Source organism: Callithrix jacchus, chromosome 12 (assembly GCF_049354715.1).
Source record: "Callithrix jacchus isolate 240 chromosome 12, calJac240_pri, whole genome shotgun sequence".
NCBI classification, from domain to species: Eukaryota; Metazoa; Chordata; class Mammalia; order Primates; family Cebidae; genus Callithrix; species Callithrix jacchus.
The window spans coordinates 40,979,505-40,991,961 of NC_133513.1; the positions used below are offsets into that span (position 1 = coordinate 40,979,505).

The 12,457-nt window shown below is 49.8% G+C and overlaps 1 long non-coding RNA gene across 1 annotated transcript; it reads left to right on the plus strand.

Moving 5' to 3' along the window:
* The first annotated feature begins 1,360 nt into the window (after positions 1 to 1,360).
* On the plus strand, positions 1,361 to 9,678 carry LOC118146263 (uncharacterized). The gene is made up of 4 exons (XR_004731879.3): positions 1,361 to 1,528; positions 1,794 to 1,885; positions 5,769 to 5,857; positions 6,388 to 9,678. It is a non-coding gene; the product is annotated as an uncharacterized LOC118146263 (long non-coding RNA).
* The last annotated feature ends 2,779 nt before the right edge of the window (positions 9,679 to 12,457 follow it).

A 12,457-nucleotide genomic window follows, 5' to 3' on the forward strand; every position in this document is an offset into this window, starting at 1 on the left:
TATAATTATTCAAGAATGATAACATCTTTGAAAAGAAAGGGTTCTGAGCAACTTGGGACAGGGCAGGGGCTAGGATCTGCTATCCAGGGAAAGAGTAAGAATAAGAACTTAAAAACTAAAATGAGAATAGAGATAAGAAAGCATGCATTGAAGTCTTTGCGTTCAGGTTTTTCTAACTGGGTCCTTTTGCACAAGACCATTGATCAATTTGTCACCGTTGTAATATTTTGTAAGTTTTTTTTTAAATTTTAAGATTTCCTTCAAAAGATCTGGCATATTAAACTTTTGATTTTAATTTAATGATACAAAGTATTTACAGTTGACACATTTGAATACTTAGGGAAATTTAAGTTGTTGATGTATTTGTAGTGTGAACTGAATACTTGGAGGGATGCTTATTTAATATTCAAAGATACACTTTGATATCTTTATACAGTGAATAAATTGGACATTATCAAAGTACAAATAATAAGGCTATTGTTTTCCTATGCATTAAAGCTTCTCAAATATTAAAGGATTTATCAATGAGGGGAAGATGAGTATTCATAATTCTAACCACTATCATTTCAATACCATTTCTTCAGCACTTCTTTTGTGTACGTAGTAACAAGGCAGCTAATTCCCTCAAAGGGCATGAGTGGTCAGTACTAGCAAGGTGGTCAGTACAACCCTGTCTGCATGCTGGCATCACCTGGGGGCTTTAACAAAATGTCAGAGTGAGCCTGTCTAGGATGAGACATGGACATCAGTATTTATAAAAACACTCTTAAGGAGTTTCTAAGGGGCATGAGGCTGTTAAAAACTACAGCGTGATGCCATTAACAGAGTTCTATGAGGCAAGCAGCAATTCATGAACCTGGAAGTGCTGATAAAAAGGTGGTTTCAGGTTGCACTGAGATGCAAAGGAAAAGGCTTTTTTTAACCGGCAAATGAAGGGATAAAAAAGGGAATATTTGATTGGTTACAGTTATAGAGCTGCCTGATTTGATTTATCCTATCGGAAAGTTCCTCATTACATAATTGTCAATTAGTTGAGAGTTCTAATTGATTAGCCTTACGCTTCAGTTTTCTTTTTTCTCTTTATCATAGAAATGGGGTTTGCTTTGTTGTCCAGGCTTGTATTGAACTCCTGACCTCAAGTGATCCTCCCGCCTCGGCCTTCCAAAACACTGGGATTACAGGCATGAGCCACAATGCTTGGCCTCAGTTTTCTTTAAAACTGGCCTTTACAAGAAGTAGCTCAAGTTAAGCTTTGCCTACGTTTGTGAATAAAGCGAGGTTATGGTCACTTAGAAGGCCTCACTTATAAGTGACCTCATAATTGACTTCAGCACAGCTGAGAACCATGGCCTCACAATGTGAGGAGGCAGGTGGGAAAGGAACCGAGGAAGATGACTAGAGAGCTGACGGTTACAGGAGGACGAGGTTTGGGTTAGGCTTTGAGGGAAAGTTTGATTTCACAAGCCGGGAAGCTGGAGCGTGGGAGGAGACCCCTGGACCGCACCCACAAGAATCACCTTCACAGCAGGTACCTGTCCTGGTGTTTGGAGGCAGCACGCTCCCTGGCATAGTCTCTCATAGGCACAAATATCCCTCCAGAGTCAGAAAAGTCCTGCTCAGCTCACTGGGCAGGGGCATCTACCTAGGTAGATGAGAAGGCCTTGGGGGTGAGCCAGAGTCCTTCTGTTAAAAGCAAACAGTGGGTACCCTCCAAGGATCTGCGTCTGGTGTCTGGTTTAGAGGGAGGCTGGCGGAGAACCCTGGGGGCCTGACCTTGTCTCTTGCTCATGTAGGATGGGCCAGCTGATGGTCTGCCACTGTTTGGAGGAGGCCTGGATGCAGGAAAAGGAATGCATGGGCATTTATGTGAAGCGCTTCCATTTTGGTAATACTCGTTGAAAACCTTTTTGTATCAGTCATTCTGATAAGTACTGGAAAGATGGTATTGACTAGAACAAAGCTCTGGACTTATAAAAACAAGCCACATAAGCAAATGGACACAATCCAATGTGGTCTGTGCACAGAGGAAGTAAAGATGAGATACGAAGAGCAACTAGCCGAGAGTGGCAGGATCGCGGAGCAGGCAAGAGCACGCACTTTGGAGCGAGACTGCCTGGAAGTGCGAGCTTGGCTAAGCCACTGTATTTCTTTGGGTCTTGTCAGCAGCAGTAAAATGGGAACTAATATGAAATAAAGTGATAGGATATAGTATATTTAGCTGAGGGTTTCTGCAAAGTATAGATGAGTTAATATGTGTAAATTACTTATAATAGTGACTAAAACAATTAATACCCAATGAATGTCATATACTTATTATTATTATTTACAACCTATCCAGGAAATCTAGGAAGACTCCCAAACGAGATATGGGAGTTGGATTGTGAAGAACAGTGGTGTTTCGGTGCTGTTTCTGAATGGTGCGGGCGATCCAGGCAGGGGAACAGCATGTGCCCAGGAGGCAACGCACAGCCTTCAGGGAAGCCCCTGTGGTTTGGTAGAACTGGAGCAGGGCAGGGCAAAGATGAGGCTAGGAGCAAGAGTGGAGGCCATGTGAGCCCCAAATATCTGAGACAGGTCTCAGGCCATTTAGAAAGTTTATTTCGCCAAGGTTAAGAACATGCCGACACAGCCTCAGGAGGTCCTGATGACATATGCAACTTGCTTTTATACATTTTAGGGAGACATGATACATTGGTCAGTACACACAAGATTTACATTGGTTCCATCTGGAAAGGCAGGACTTCCAGGTTGTGGGTAGATTTAATATATTCGGATTGGTAATTGGTAGAAAGAGTCATCATCAATAGAAAGGAAATATCTGGGTGATGCAAGAGGTTGTGAAGATGTGGATTTTATGCAGATGAAGCCCCCAAGTGGCAGGCTTTAGAGAGAAGACAGTAAATGTTTCTTATCAGGCTGAAGACCTGTACTGATGTTAATTCTGGGGGCTTACAATGAGGCATGTCCAACCCCCACTTCCGGTCATGGCCTCAACCAGTCTTTCAGGTTACATTTTTCCTTCCTCTGTGAAGGAGGAAGTACATTCATTCAGATGGTTGCCAGGGGCGGGTCTTTGAATTTTACTTTTGGTTTAGAGCCCCAAGCAGATGCCAGGGAGTATGGCCATGGCCCCGCTGGCCGCAGTCTGCAGATCCCCACTGAGTTCACACATGTATTCTCAGGACATGCGTATTCTATGGACATTTAGTAACTCTGTGGCTTTATGTTCACAATTTTTAAACAGGATCTTTTGTAATAATGGCTTGCATTTGAAGGACATTTTATTTAAATAAGATTTTAGTTTTATAAGTCAGGGTCCTGACTAGGGTGCCTCCAACTTGGGTCCTTGGTCACCCAGGAACCTTGAATCAAAATTCTTCCAGAGCCTAAATATATTCCCACATGTCTAGGGAACAGCATGGGCTGCAGGATGTATGCCTCCATTCTCATGATAATACACACACAAGCGTTAGAAACACGGTGGAGGCACCAGGTAGCCTGTGGGCAGGGTAGGGCACGCCTCACACATGAGGTGAGAGACACAGAGAGTCTGGGGAGACTGGAGGGTGGCTAGGGAAGTAGCAGCACGCACCTGTTGTTGCTGGCCTGGTGATTCACCCAGTGGCATGAAGACACAGCTGGGCCACCTTCTCTGCCTCCTGGCCCAGGTGTGTGTGTTTAATCCCATGAGGGAGAGCCCCTGCTTCTGCAGGACACCCTGGTCACCATGGTAAGAGGCAACAAGAATGCACACAGTCTCCACCATCCCTCCTGCTCGCAGGTTCCAGCTTGCTCAGGCCCTTCCTTTTCTGACGACCTACCTCGTAGACTTCAAGCTTCAGCGTCAGCTGGGGGGACCGTAACCTTGCAGAGACCGCTTAACAAAACCACACCCAGGACAGTGTTAGCTCAACACCTGACAACAAATCATGGATCTCTTACTGGGTCTGCTTCTCTGGGTGAACCCCAATTCATGCACTCAGATTACACTGAAATTGAGTGTCTTTTCAACGGTCCTAGCGGGATCCAACTTGAGCTCTGGGTGTCATAAGGAAGAAGCCTGTGCTTCCTCCCTCCACATCAGCCCCCCAGATATCGTGAGACAGCAGTGCCTACCACTGTGTTTGTTCATCTCCATGTCAGAAACCCCTGATACCTTCAGGTGACCTGGAGAGGAGTTTTGAGCCCTTGCCATAGCAGATGCTCTGGTGTCCAGTGCTAGCATCACAGCAGAACACCTGGAAGTGAGCTTCAGGGTCTTGGTGAGGTCTGCTTTCTGAGGACCTCATCACAGACCCTTCTGCAGGGCTCAGTCAGTGTCAGGGCCTCCTAGTTCCTGCCTGTTTCTGCCTCCTTCCCTCCTTCCCTACCTCCCTCCCTCCCTCCTTCTCTTCCTCCCTCTCTCTCTCTCTCTCTCTCTTTCTTTCCTTCCTTCCTTTCTTTTCATTCTTTCCTTCATTCTTTCTTCTTTCGTTCTTTCCTTCTTTCTCCTTCCTTCCTTCTGTTTCTTCTTTCTTTCTCTCCTTCCTTCCTTCCTTCTTTCTTTCTTTCTCCTGACTGCAGGAGAGAGAGTGCAGCCACAGGAGAAACCTAACCCACCCTGGATTTGTTTGGTTTTCTTCCCAGAGACTCAACACCAAGCCAGGCTGGAGCTCCCCTTTCTTATGATTGCCCGTCAGACATCTCAGGCTTGGCAGGCCGTCTGCTAGTCTCAGCACTGCAGCTTCCACAGAATTCAGCTGCATGAGGTTGCCAAGGCCTGGAAGAGACACTGCTTTACTTAGCAGCCCCGCTGCCCATGCCCCTCATACTCAAGGTGGACACGGAGTGGAGTGGAGCCACATTAGCTGGCTGAGGTTTTTCACCTGATTCTCTGTAGTTAACTGGCTTCTGTGGTCACTGAACATTCCAGGACCCTTACCCTCTGGTCCCATGGTTCAGGGCTCTGGTGGAGGTAAAGAGAGGACTAGATGTGACCCTCTTTTTGGTCTGTCTCCTCACTGCTATTGTCCAAGACCTGAGGTTCTGTTAAGTGGTCTTGCTTATCTTCCCAGGGAAGTGGTTCAGCCCCCAGTTCAGGCCTTTTCATCATACTAAGGAGTCAGTGAGACTAATTCCCTTGTTTCTGTATTTCCACAGAAGCTAACTAACCTCCAAAACTCTGGGCAGCAAGAGCAGAATGCCAGCAGACTCCACCTCACCCTTGGTCCGCCCTGCCTCCTTAGCTGTAGGGTTTCTGGACACGTATACACACCATTTACACTTGATAAGCATCCTCCCACCCATTAGTACTATTTTATTGATTCTCATAGCTTGGAACAAAGACCTGTTTCAAGACAGACAATCCCAAGGAAACTTAGACATTTTGGGGAGTTCAGAAGAGAAAGATTCAGGGGAGAGTTGAAGGCTTAGGGGTTGAATCATGGATGTTTGGTATTGCTACAGATCTTAAGTCAAGCACTCCTGGGAGCTTCATTCAGGCTGATGGTGGCATCTATGAGAGCAAATGTCTGTTTCTGCACAATTTCTGTAGGGATAGTTGCAGTCGGGTCTACAGGATTTGCTTGAAAATTGCTATGAGCTTCCAAGACCTGGATGAGTCTGACAGCCTGGGCCCCAAAAGGAAATAGCTCCTCTCTAATTTCCCTGGGACACCTGGGAGCAAGCACAGGAGCCCACAGAGCTATGGAGAGTGTCAATTCAAGCACCTCCTGGGACCTCTTGCAGACACGAAGTGCTCTGCCCCTCCCCGTTAACTGTGGTTTCAGGTGGTCTCCGAGATTTACAAGATGTGAGATAAAAAGCAAAGAAAGCAATTCCTCTGACTCCTTCGGCTGAAGCCACACATTCTCCTGGGGTGAGATCCTCATGGAAGGCTGGGGATCTGGGACATGGGATACTGCAAAGTCAGCACCCACTAACACGGATTCTAGCTCCTCCTGGAATCTGCCCCATTCCCCGTCGGACCAGGGAATCAGGGAGGAGAACAGGCAGGATACTACTTCTCCTCTTGGCCCCACCAGGCCTCCGGGTTCCAGCATACAGCAGGGTACTAGCCCTGATTCTCCTTCCTTCCCATCATCTCCCCCATCCCTTTCCCTCAAATCCCCAGCCTGGGCCCCTCTGGAAGAGGACGAAGTATATCCGAAGCCTGCAGCACCCCCAGGCCCCTAGCCACACTTGGTTTGTTCCCTCATTTATCCAGAGAAATATGTTTTATTCAACTTGTTCTTTCCACCACTCCCACCCCCTACTTGTCCCCACCAGCCAGTGACTCTTCGTTTATGAGGGCACAGTTTGGGGGAAAATCTAGGTTTGAATTCAAGTTCTTTAATTTTCTAAGTAGGTGCCTGTGGTAAGTAAATGATACCTTTGTGCCTTAATTAGATCATGAGAATCAGAGCTGTGATGACGATGGAGGTACCTGGAAGAGAGCAGGCACACTGGAGGCATGCTGTACTTATAAGACCCCCCACCTTCCATGTCTGTCCTGCTCGTTCAAGCACAATTGCTCAATGACTGTCCCCTCATGATCCTGACCAGGAACACTGCTATCCTGGAGGCAGGGGAAAGCTGGGACTCAGTGAGCCCAAGCTGCCTGCTCACAGCCTCTTACATGTCTAGGACCCAAGCCCCACTGAAGGGCCCTTCCCAGGAGGCCATCAAAACAAAGACGACAGCACCTAAAGCAACGCTCCCATGAGCTGCTGGAGTTCCGAACACGGCTTACCATGTTTCATAGGAAAGTTTCTTCTGTAATGCAAGTTTGAGTAACACAACAGCCTCTCCCACCTCACACGGCTGCAGTTATGTTAATAACTCAGTGATCTTTTAAACTATTGGGTTGACCCACTGCTATTCCTGCCCAAACAAAAGAGAGAAAGAGAGAGAAAAAGAAAATACACATGCAATTATTACCCAAACTCAGGAGAAAGGCGGCAACTGCGTTTCTCTCTGAGTTAGCAGAATTTCTGGGTCATGATTTTTGTGGTCAGAGGGCAGACAGGGCCTCTGCAGGGCTGGTCAAGCACTTTTCTGTGCCCTTGACTTCAATGAGAGAGAAAAATGCAGCAAGGACCAAGAAGAGGTATGGTCAGATGCAGACGCTCGACACTGGGATGGCGTTTACAGCTGAAAAGGCCCAGCGCAAGAAAATGAGGCGTGGGGTCCAGCATGTGTAGCTGGGAGGAAGTGACAGCCCCCCTCAGGCCCACTGTAAAAGGAGTCCCTGTGGTCCTGGCACAGTCTGAAAGCAAGTGTCTGTGCCTTTCTTTCCTGTGTCTCACCCAGGAGCATTCCCACTGTGGAGGGTAGGGCCAGGTACTACACTGGCCTATGACTGTTCTTCCTGCTTCCCATCCTCTAGTGAGACCTATGGGTCTCCAGCCAGCATAAGAATGGAAAGTAAATTACAGAGGGGCTGACACCTAGCAGGTGCTTGAGAAATGTTTGTGATGATAGCAACTCATGCGTGGATTTGGTTTGAGCACATGCCAGGCTCTGCTCCTGATGCCCTATGTACATTAATTTGGTTCACCTCACCGTGTTCCTATGAAGCAGATAGGGTGGTTATCTCCATTTTACAGAAGAGGCAACTGAGGCCCAGAGGCATAAATAGGCTTGAACACAAATGTCGGCTTCCAGTGGCCACGTACTGGCCGTCAGGTGGCTTGGCCTCTCAGGCTCTGCAAGCCCTTCCTCCCCTGGAGCCTGGCGTCAGAGTAGAGGGAGCCGCAGTCTGGCAGATGTGGGAAAAGGCCTTTCAGGCAGGATGCCATGAGCTGTGGAGGGGTTTGGAGGTGCAAGGATGTGGCGCATTTTAAACCTGACATATTTCATGTTTGAAATTCTCCCCTGACGCTCTCCAGATGCAGGAAGCCGTTGAAGTGCACATGATTCAAAAGCCATCTCAGGTGAATAATGTGATAATAAAACAGAAGGGAGTGAGGGTTAAGTGCTGGGGGACATTTCACCCGCAGTGCGAGAGCCAAGCTGCACATGAGCTTCCCTCACCAGGAAGTCAGGAGGCCCTGCTGAGGTTAGCTGCTGGCCATCTGCACTTGCTAAACAGTTTTTTCTTTGCGGTGTCAACACCTGAAAGACAGGGCAGGCAAAGAAGACGGACTTCACACAGAACAGGAGAGCCGTGCACTCTGACAGTGCCTTGGAAGAGGGCATATTTGCTAAACAATGCCCCACAAATAATAATTCCATTTTCAATTCCCAACCTATGAAACCCCAAATTGCTCTGGTGGTCTGTGCACGGTATCCCCAGCCACTCGACCTGCTTCACCAAGCATGTCTGAGGGCCAAAGGGCCACCCTCAGCTGCCAGAATTAAGCCAATAAGTGACCAAGCCACTGCTCAGCAGGTTCAGGGTTCTGCACCTGTGTCTTCAGTGTCAGGAGCAAGAAGGACTTGTTTTCCTGGGGGTCCTCCATGCATCCTCAGGCACATGCCATGAAGCAGGAACTCCCGAGTCATTGCTACCCAGACTCAACTGAGGCCACAAACCTTGCTGAGCCTCAGTTTTCTCATTTGCCAAGTGAGACAGTGATGGCTCCCTGAAGGGCTGCTCTGGGAGAATGGACTGGCAGGAGGCGGGAGGCCAGGTGGTTGGTGCCTTGTAGACGGAGGTAGTAGGCAAGGAGGGAAGCAAGAGATGGCAGAGATTCTGTCATCAGGGTTTAGGAGCTTTTATTGCTGATGGGAAATGGGCGCAGGTTGAAAAGCAGCCCATCTAAGGTCCACAGAGGCACCAGTATCCATGAGCAGGTGCAGAGGTCGGAGACCAGGGGTTTCCCTGGCATCTTGCTCTACTGTGTCTTGTGCCCAACCCATTCCAGACTCACACTTTCACCACCCCCTAACCCTCCAAGCCCACTCACCTCACTTTGTGTTCAACACCCTCATCTTGCCCAAATCCACTCTCTGTCTTGGGCCCACATCCCTTCCCAGGCAGCAGCCACACTTGCATCTGAGGGGCCTGTCCACTGCTCAACCCTGTCTGGGTTCATTCTTGCTTGTGGGATGGAGAAAATCCCTCCACTTTGCCAGAGTCCAGGTGTGGACAGCCCTGCCCTCCTCTCCTGCCTCCTCCCCACCCAGTCCCTCTGCCTATCAAGCCTCCACCCCACCACATCCTCACCCCACACTCCCGCCCACCCCAGGGCCTTCCTGCATGCGCTGTGTGCCTCAGTTCCTCTCCCCTCTCCTCTGCCCATGCTTCCTCTCTCCTTCAGGTATTTAATCTTCCTGACGAGAAAATAGCTCTGATATGGTTTGGATTTGTGTCCCCGACCCAAATCTCATGTCTGATTATAATCCCCAGTGTTGGAGGTGGGGCCTGGTGGAAGGCAATTGGATCACAGGGGGTGGATCCTTCACAGATGGTTTAGCACCATCCACTTGGCTGTTCTCCTACTAGAGTTCTCATAGGATCTGGTTGTTTCAAAGCATGTGGCATCTCCCACCTGTTGCTCACTCCTGCTTCTGCCGTGTGAGCTACCTCCTTCTTTTCTGCCTTCCATTGTGACTGTAAGTTTCCTGAGGCCTCCCCAGAAGCAGAAGCCACTGTGCTTCCTGTAAGCCAGCAGAACCAGGAGCAAATTAAACTTCTTTTCTTTATAAATTACCCAGTCTCGGGTATTTCTTTATAGCAGTGCAATGATGAACTTATACAAGCTCCAGCACGTGCGGATGTGTGTGCACCTCACAGGCCACTCTTTCAGGGCCTTCGCCACAGCAGCACTTTTTTATTTTGGGAAGGCCTTTCCCTGTATTCACATCTGCCTCCTTCCCCAACCAGAAGAGGCAGGAGCCCCTGTAGCCCAGGGAGGGGCTGAGTCTGGATAGCAAGCCCATGGTGGCTTACTTAGCACTGAGATTCTGTGTCTCTGTCACCCCAGAAGAGCAGCTTTAGTGTATTAGGCCAATCATGTGAAGTAGAGGGGCAAAGAGTCCACGCCTCTTCGTTCTTCATTCTGGTTACGTTCTGGGTCCACAGCATCCAGAGAAGGCCTGAGGCTCCCTGATTTGCTTCAGGAGCAGAAATAGGGGCAGAAGGCTGCTAAGCGAGGCCTTTTGCATAAGCGGTCTGGTAAGCAGTGGATGCCCTCGGGATCCCAGTGGGCTGGGATTACGCACACTCTTAGATACGCAGACGGAGCACATGTGGTGGTGACAGTGGGAGTTACACCCACTGAATTATGCCCCATCTCCTCCCTGAAGCAGGGCCTGAATCACAACCTAGTGCTCAGGTCTCAAAACCAAAGTGCCAGGATGGGCCAGAACTACTTTTGGCTCCTTCAGCTCCATTTGTCTGAGCCAGCAGGGAAGACCTACATTTCCACAGCCATCTCTGTTGGGAGATCAGGGGCAGCTCAGACACATCCCTGAAGAGGGTGTTCGAGGATCAGGCTCTGTCTTAAAGCATGAAGGGCTCTTCAGGTGGGCCTAGAGGAGTGCTGGGGGGCAGGGGTGTAGGTAAAAGTGTGGAAGCCTGGGGACAGGTGTGGCATGTTCAGGATGCAGTCGTTGGTCGTCTTCATAGGAAGTGCTGGGAGCTCAGGCAACAGGACAGAGTGTGAGCCACTAAGGGACTTAGAGCTCACCCAACAGCAGGGCCTGCAGTGGTCACAGATAGTAATAGGACCCCCCATGACTTGTTCCATCCATTGGCCTCAGGCTCTGGAGGACAGCAACAGGCAGACGGCGGTCATCCTCATGGTGAAGGAAGGGTCTTCAGTGTCGGGGACTGGCTTCTATCCTTTTCAGAAAACACCAGAGACCCACAGACTAGCTGGGTCCTGAATGCTTCAGTAATCCTCAGATGCCCCCAGCTGGGCTCTTCTTCCTTCTGTGTTGCCACCGTCCAGGCATAGGAGTCTCCCTGAGCAGGCCCCTCATTCACTGTTATATGTACTCGTCAGGCACACACTGGTACTAAGCACTGGGCACTCTCTCAGGGAGAATGAAATTTAGTCCTCGTCCTAAGGAACCCACATGGGGCTGGGCCGAAAAAATCTAACAACACACTGTGTTCAGAGGAGGGAAGAATGGAAGAAAGTGCCTTTAGAGAAAAAGGAGCGAGGATTTACTATGAGCAAGTCAGCGAAGACGTCCCCCAGAAGCCACTTTGAAACTGAATCCTGAGATGCCTGTGGGAGTTGTTCAGGTAAAGAGTGAGGAGAGGTCTTCCAGATGCGTGGACAATTGCAGGACAAGCCTCTGAACAGGTAGGGCGCGTGTGCCCTGGGGAGGCAGAGAACAGTGCAGGGGGCTGTAGCATGGTACTAAGGGGTGGCAAGAGGAAGCCAGAGAAAGGCCAGGCCCTGGTAAGGCCCAGCTGAGGCCCTGGCAAGCCCCAACTGAGGCCCTGGTGAAGCTTGGTGAGGCCCAGCTGAAGCCCTGGTGAGGCCCTGGTGAGACCTAGTGAGGCCCTGGTGAGACCTGCTGAGGCCCTGGAGAGACCTGGTGAGGCCCTGGTGAGGCCTTGGAGAGACCTGGTGAGGCCCTGGTGAAGCCCTGGTGAGACTTGGTGAGGCCCTGGTGAGGCCCTGGTGAGGGCCTGGAGAGACCTGGTGAGACCCTGGAGAGACCTGGTGAGGCCTTGGTGAAGCCCTGATGAGACCTGGTGAGGCCCTGGTACAGCCATGGTGAGGCCTGGTGAGGCCCTGGGGAGGCTGTGGTGAGGCCCTGGTGAGGTTCTAGTGAGGCCTTGATACAGCCCTGGTGAGGCCTAGTGAGGGCCTCAGGAGGTTCTAGTGAGGTTTTCATGAAGGCTTGGCAATGCCCTGGTATGTCTGGCTGCCTGTGTCAGGGGCCATGTTCAGGGCCTCAGTGTCCCCAGGCCCAGCCCAGGTTCCTCACAGAGCAGGCATCTAATAGAAGTGACCAGCCTCTAACAGAAGTGGTGATGTTTTAGTCCCAGTGCTGTGGGCTTTCACACCCCTTCCTCTGGGGCTGGAGTGGTGGTTGGGAGGTCCAGGCCTTGCCCAGGCTCCTACTGGCCATGTCCCGCTTGCTGGCTTGGGCCTGCCTGCCTAATAGCGGAGGACCCCTGGCAGGTAACACAGGCCCTTTTTCTTTAATTACTACCTGACATTTTAATGTTCACATTTTATTACATTCTTCACCACTCGGTGCAAAAAAAACCAAAAACACTTGAAACCTTGGAGACCTATAAACCAAGTAAGAGAGCTTTGTAAAGCCCTTTGAAGTCCCTGCTGAAGCCCAAAATGTGTTTTCTCTTTGAATGTGCTGATTGTGTGATGGGGCTTTTGAAATGAGGAAAGGCTATGTAGGACCTGTGTGCACATTCACACTAATCCCCACCACCAGCATACACATACATGGGTTGGAGACACACAGAAACCCACTGCCGCCCTGCAGGCCCCTGAGCCTACATAGCTGTTTCTTTTCTGCGAGGCAACAGCAGTTAACGAGAAGAGTGACG